Here is a 6,254-nt window from a genome sequence, read left to right as displayed (position 1 = left end):
AGGTTGTCTTGTTAGGAAAATGAGTTAGGATACAAAATAACGGTGTTTCTACATTAAGTTAGTGTGTCTCTTTTAGATCGGAGTTGAATTAGCCCCCTAGCTCATTCAGCAACAGAGATAATCACGATCTTAGCTCTTTTAGCAAGAAATGCATGGAAAACAGTGTGCGTCTTATCATTGAGGTTGTCTTGTTAGGAAAATGAATAAGGAGACAAAATAACGGTGTTTCTACATTAAGTTAGTGTGTCTCTTTTAGATCGGAGTTGAATTAGCCCCCTAGCTCATTCAGCAACAGAGATAATCACTATCTTAGCTCTTTTAGCAAGAAATGCATGGAAAACAGTGTTCGTCTTATCATTGAGGTTGTCTTGTTAGGAAAATGAGTTAGGAGACAAAATAACGGTGTTTCTACATTAAGCTAGTGTGTCTCTTTTAGATCGGATTTGAATAGCCCCCTAGCTCATTCAGCAACAGAGATAATCACGATCTTAGCTCTTTTAGCAAGAAATGCATGGAAAACAGTGTTCGTCTTATCATTGAGGTTGTCTTGTTAGGAAAATGAGTTAGGAGACACAATAACGGTGTTTCTACATTAAGCTAGTGTGTCTCTTTTAGATCGGAGTTGAATAGCCCCCTAGCTCATTCAGCAATAAAGATAATCACAATCTTAGCTCTTTTAGCAAGAAATGCATGGAAAACAGTGTGCGTCTTATCATTGAGGTTGTCTTGTTAGGAAAATGAGTTAGGAGACACAATAACGGTGTTTCTACATTAAGTTAGAGTGTCTCTTTTAGATCAGAGTTGAATAGCCCCCTAGCTCATTCAGCAACAGAGATAATCACGATCTTAGCTCTTTTAGCAAGAAATGCATGGAAAACAGTGTTCGTCTTATCATTGAGGTTGTCTTGTTAGGAAAATGAGTTAGGAGACAAAATAACGGTGTTTCTACATTAAGTTAGTGTGTCTCTTTTAGATCGGAGTTGAATTAGCCCCCTAGCTCATTCAGCAACAGAGATAATCACGATCTTAGCTCTTTTAGCAAGAAATGCATGGAAAACAGTGTGCGTCTTATCATTGAGGTTGTCTTGTTAGGAAAATGAGTTAGGAGACAAAATAACGGTGTTTCTACATTAAGTTAGTGTGTCTCTTTTAGATCAGAGTTGAATAGCCCCCTAGCTGATTCAGCAACAGAGATAGCAAGAAATGCATAAAAAAAACAGTGTTCGTCTTATCATTGAGGTTGTCTTGTTAGGAAAATGAGTTAGGATACAAAATAACGGTGTTTCTACATTAAGTTAGTGTGTCTCTTTTAGATCGGAGTTGAATTAGCCCCCTAGCTCATCAGCAACAGAGATAATCACGATCTTAGCTCTTTTAGCAAGAAATGCATGGAAAACAGTGTGCGTCTTATCATTGAGGTTGTCTTGTTAGGAAAATGAGTTAGGAGACAAAATAACGGTAATTCTACATTAAGTTAGTGTGTCTCTTTTAGATCGGAGTTGAATAGCCCCCTAGCTCATTCAGCAACAGAGATAATCACGATCTTAGCTCTTTTAGCAAGAAATGCATGGAAAACAGTGTGCGTCTTATCATTGAGGTTGTCTTGTTAGGAAAATGAGTTAGGAGACAAAATAACGGTGTTTCTACATTAAGTTAGTGTGTCTCTTTTAGATCGGAGTTGAATTAGCCCCCTAGCTCATTCAGCAACAGAGATAATCACTATCTTAGCTCTTTTAGCAAGAAATGCATGGAAAACAGTGTGCGTCTTATCATTGAGGTTGTCTTGTTGGGAAAATGAGTTAGGATACAAAATAACGGTGTTTCTACATTAAGTTATTGTGTCTCTTTTAGATCGGAGTTGAATTAGCCCCCTAGCTCATTCAGCAACAGAGATAATCACAATCTTAGCTCTTTTAGCAAGAAATGCATGGAAAACAGTGTGCGTCTTATCATTGAGGTTGTCTTGTTAGGAAAATGAGTTAGGAGACACAATAACGGTGTTTCTACATTAAGTTAGTGTGTCTCTTTTAGATCAGAGTTGAATAGCCCCCTAGCTGATTCAGCAACAGAGATAGCAAGAAATGCATAAAAAAAACAGTGTTCGTCTTATCATTGAGGTTGTCTTGTTAGGAAAATGAGTTAGGATACAAAATAACGGTGTTTCTACATTAAGTTAGTGTGTCTCTTTTAGATCGGAGTTGAATTAGCCCCCTAGCTCATTCAGCAACAGAGATAATCACGATCTTAGCTCTTTTAGCAAGAAATGCATGGAAAACAGTGTGCGTCTTATCATTGAGGTTGTCTTGTTAGGAAAATGAGTTAGGAGACAAAATAACGGTGTTTCTACATTAAGTTAGTGTGTATCTTTTAGATCGGAGTTGAATAGCCCCCTAGCTCATTCAGCAACAGAGATAATCACGATCTTAGCTCTTTTAGCAAGAAATGCATGGAAAACAGTGTTTGTCTTATCATTAAGGTTGTCTTGTTAGGAAAATGAGTTAGGAGAAAAAATAACGGTGTTTCTACATTAAGTTAGTGTGTCTCTTTTAGATCGGAGTTGAATTAGCCCCCAAGATCATTCAGCAACAGAGATAATCACGATCTTAGCTCTTTTAGCAAGAAATGCTTCGAAAACAGTGTGCGTCTTATCATTGAGGTTGTCTTGTTAGGAAAATGAGTTAGGAGACAAAATAACGGTGTTTCTACATTAAGTTAGTGTGTCTCTTTTAGATCGGAGTTGAATAGCCCCCTAGCTCATTCAGCAACAGAGATAATCACGATCTTAGCTCTTTTAGCAAGAAATGCATGGAAAACAGTGTGCGTCTTATCATTGAGGTTGTCTTGTTAGGAAAATGAGTTAGGAGACAAAATAACGGTGTTTCTACATTAAGTTAGTGTGTCTCTTTTAGATCGGAGTTGAATTAGTCCCCTAGCTCATTCAGCAACAGAGATAATCACTATCTTAGCTCTTTTAGCAAGAAATGCATGGAAAACAGTGTTCGTCTTATCATTGAGGTTGTCTTGTTAGGAAAATGAGTTAGGAGACAAAATAACGGTGTTTCTACATTAAGTTAGTGTGTCTCTTTTAGATCGGAGTTGAATTAGCCCCCTAGCTCATTCAGCAACAGAGATAATCACGATCTTAGCTCTTTCAGCAAGAAATGCATGGAAAACAGTGTTCGTCTTATCATTGAGGTTGTCTTGTTAGGAAAATGAGTTAGGAGACAAAATAACGGTGTTTCTACATTAAGTTAGTGTGTCTCTTTTAGATCGGAGTTGAATTAGCCCCCTAGCTCATTCAGCAACAGAGATAATCACGATCTTAGCTCTTTTAGCAAGAAATGCATGGAAAACAGTGTGCGTCTTATCATTGAGGTTGTCTTGTTAGGAAAATGAGTTAGGAGACAAAATAACGGTGTTTCTACATTAAGTTAGTGTGTCTCTTTTAGATCAGAGTTGAATAACCCCCTAGCTGATTCAGCAACAGAGATAGCAAGAAATGCATGGAAAACAGTGTGCGTCTTATCATTGGGGTTGTCTTGTTAGGAAAATGAGTTAGGAGACAAAATAATGGTGTTTCTACATTAAGTTAGTGTGTCTCTTTTAGATCGGAGTTGAATAGCCCCCTAGCTCATTCAGCAACAGAGATAATCACGATCTTAGCTCTTTTATCAAGAAATGCATGGAAAACAGTGTTCGTCTTATCATTGAGGTTGTCTTGTTAGGAAAATGAGTTAGGAGACAAAATAACGGTGTTTCTACATTAAGTCAGTGTGTCTCTTTTAGATCGGAGTTGAATAGCAACCTAGCTCATTCAGCAACAGAGATAATCACGATCTTAGCTCTTTTAGCAAGAAATGCATGGAAAACAGTGTGCGTCTTATCATTGAGGTTGTCTTGTTAGGAAAATGAGTTAGGAGACAAAATAATGGTGTTTCTACATTAAGTTAGTGTGTCTCTTTTAGATCGGAGTTGAATGGCCCCCTAGCTCATTCAGCAACAGAGATAATCACGATCTTAGCTCTTTTAGCAAGAAATGCATGGAAAACAGTGTTCGTCTTATCATTGAGGTTGTCTTGTTAGGAAAATGAGTTAGGAGACAAAATAACGGTGTTTCTACATTAAGTTAGTGTGTCTCTTTTAGATCGGAGTTGAATTAGCCCCCTAGCTCATTCAGCAACAGAGATAATCACGATCTTAGCTCTTTTAGCAAGAAATGCATGGAAAACAGTGTGCGTCTTATCATTGAGGTTGTCTTGTTAGGAAAATGAGTTAGCAGAGAAAATAACGGTGTTTCTACATTAAGTTAGTGTGTCTCTTTTAGATCGGAGTTGAATTAGCCCCCTAGCTCATTCAGCAACAGAGATAATCACGATCTTAGCTCTTTTAGCAAGAAATGCATGGAAAACATTGTTCGTCTTATCATTGAGGTTGTCTTGTTAGGAAAATGAGTTAGGAGACAAAATAACGGTGTTTCTACATTAAGTTAGTGTGTCTCTTTTAGATCGGAGTTGAATAGCCCCCTAGCTCATTCAGCAACAGAGATAATCACGATCTTAGCTCTTTTAGCAAGAAATGCATGGAAAACAGTGTTCGTCTTATCATTGAGGTTGTCTTGTTAGGAAAATGAGTTAGGAGACAAAATCATGGTGTTTCTATATTAAATCAGTGTGTCTCTTTTAGATCGGATTTGAATAGCAACCTAGCTCATTCAGCAACAGAGATAATCACGATCTTAGCTCTTTTAGCAAGAAATGCTTCGAAAACAGTGTGCGTCTTATCATTGAGGTTGTCTTGTTAGGAAAATGAGTTAGGAGACAAAATAACGGTGTTTCTACATTAAGTTAGTGTGTCTCTTTTAGATCGGAGTTGAATAGCCCCCTAGCTCATTCAGCAACAGAGATAATCACGATCTTAGCTCTTTTATCAAGAAATGCATGGAAAACAGTGTTCGTCTTATCATTGAGGTTGTCTTGTTAGGAAAATGAGTTAGGAGACAAAATAACGGTGTTTCTACATTAAGTCAGTGTGTCTCTTTTAGATCGGATTTGAATTAGCCCCCTAGCTAATTCAGAAACAGAGATAATCACGATCTTAGCTCTTTCAGCAAGAAATGCATGGAAAACAGTGTTCGTCTTATCATTGAGGTTGTCTTGTTAGGAAAATGAGTTAGGAGACAAAATAACGGTGTTTCTACATTAAGTTAGTGTGTCTCTTTTAGATCGGAGTTGAATGGCCCCCTAGCTCATTCAGCAACAGAGATAATCACGATCTTAGCTCTTTTAGCAAGAAATGCATGGAAAACAGTGTTCGTCTTATCATTGAGGTTGTCTTGTTAGGAAAATGAGTTATGAGACAAAATAACGGTATTTCTACATTAAGTTAGTGTGTCTCATTTAGATCGGAGTTGAATTAGCCCCCTAGCTCATTCAGCAACAGAGATAATCACGATCTTAGCTCTTTTAGCAAGAAATGCATGGAAAACAGTGTGCGTCTTATCATTGAGGTTGTCTTGTTAGGAAAATGAGTTAGGAGACAAAATAACGGTGTTTCTACATTAAGTTAGTGTGTCTCTTTTAGATCAGAGTTGAATAGCCCCCTAGCTGATTCAGCAACAGAGATAATCACGATCTTAGCTCTTTTAGCAAGAAATTCATGGAAAACAGTGTGCGTCTTATCATTGAGGTTGTCTTGTTAGGAAAATGAGTTAGGAGACAAAATAACGGTGTTTCTACATTAAGTTAGTGTGTCTCTTTTAGATCGGATTTGAATTAGCCCCCTAGCTCATTCAGCAACAGAGATAATCACGATCTTAGCTCTTTTAGCAAGAAATGCATGGAAAACAGTGTGCGTCTTATCATTGAGGTTGTCTTGTTAGGAAAATGAGTTAGGAGAAAAAATAACGGTGTTTCTACAATAAGTTAGTGTGTCTCTTTTAGATCGGAGTTAAATTAGCCCCCTAGCTCAATCAGCAACAGAAATAATCACGATCTTAGCTCTTTTAGCAAGAAATGCATGGAAAACAGTGTGCGTCTTATCATTGAGGTTGTCTTGTTAGGAAAATGAGTTAGGAGACAAAATAACGGTGTTTCTACATAAAGTTAGTGTGTCTCTTTTAGATCGGAGTTGAATAGCCCCCTAGCTCATTCAGCAACAGAGATAATCACGATCTTAGCTCTTTTAGCAAGAAATGCATGGAAAACAGTGTGCGTCTTATCATTGAGGTTGTCTTGTTAGGAAAATGAGTTAGGAGA

Source organism: Engystomops pustulosus, chromosome 9 (genome assembly GCF_040894005.1).
Source record: "Engystomops pustulosus chromosome 9, aEngPut4.maternal, whole genome shotgun sequence".
Lineage (NCBI taxonomy): Eukaryota > Metazoa > Chordata > Amphibia > Anura > Leptodactylidae > Engystomops > Engystomops pustulosus.
This window is presented reverse-complemented; position numbering follows the sequence as displayed.